Consider the following 598-nt stretch of genomic DNA (forward strand, 5'->3'; position numbering starts at 1 on the left):
GCACTCTTCCCCTCTCCCTTCCCCCCACCCCCTGCTCGGCCACTTTTCTGCTGAAATGCTGACGGGGGCCCTGTGGCAGAAGGTAATGCTCGGACTTTCAGCGGTGTCCACAAACTTGTATCCAGTGGTGCTGTAAAATAAGTATCGGGCTCAGCTCTTACCCCTCGACAATACGATTCTGTTGGATTTTATTTTATTTTTAGTGTGGGCTTTAAATCTTACTAGTTTTTAGAGTTTTTGTGCAGACAGTCAACCCGTTTGGATATAACCCAGGGTACAAATAGATTTGGCATCTATATATTTTTCCATATGTTATGTTGGTGTAAAGAGTTCTGTGGGCTCCAACAAATGTGAAGATGTTTACAAGGTGTTTTTGTCAATTTTGTAAACGAGTTCAAATGAAGTTTACCTTGTACATGTGTGTCCGATTGCTTTGTATTCTCATGTGCGCATGGGTCCTGCTCCTCTGCCCATTGCCTCCGCGCTCAGTGCCTTACCCTAAAACGTACAGTCTGACAAAACCCCTGTTGTGTGCGAGTCCCTGCAGGGCCCCAGGACCCCGCGCTTGGAGACAGCAGCAGCTGAAGCCTACGTCTGC

The sequence above is a fragment of the Alligator sinensis genome, unplaced genomic scaffold, assembly GCF_000455745.1.
Source record: "Alligator sinensis unplaced genomic scaffold, ASM45574v1 scaffold1354_1, whole genome shotgun sequence".
In the NCBI taxonomy this organism is placed as follows: domain Eukaryota; kingdom Metazoa; phylum Chordata; order Crocodylia; family Alligatoridae; genus Alligator; species Alligator sinensis.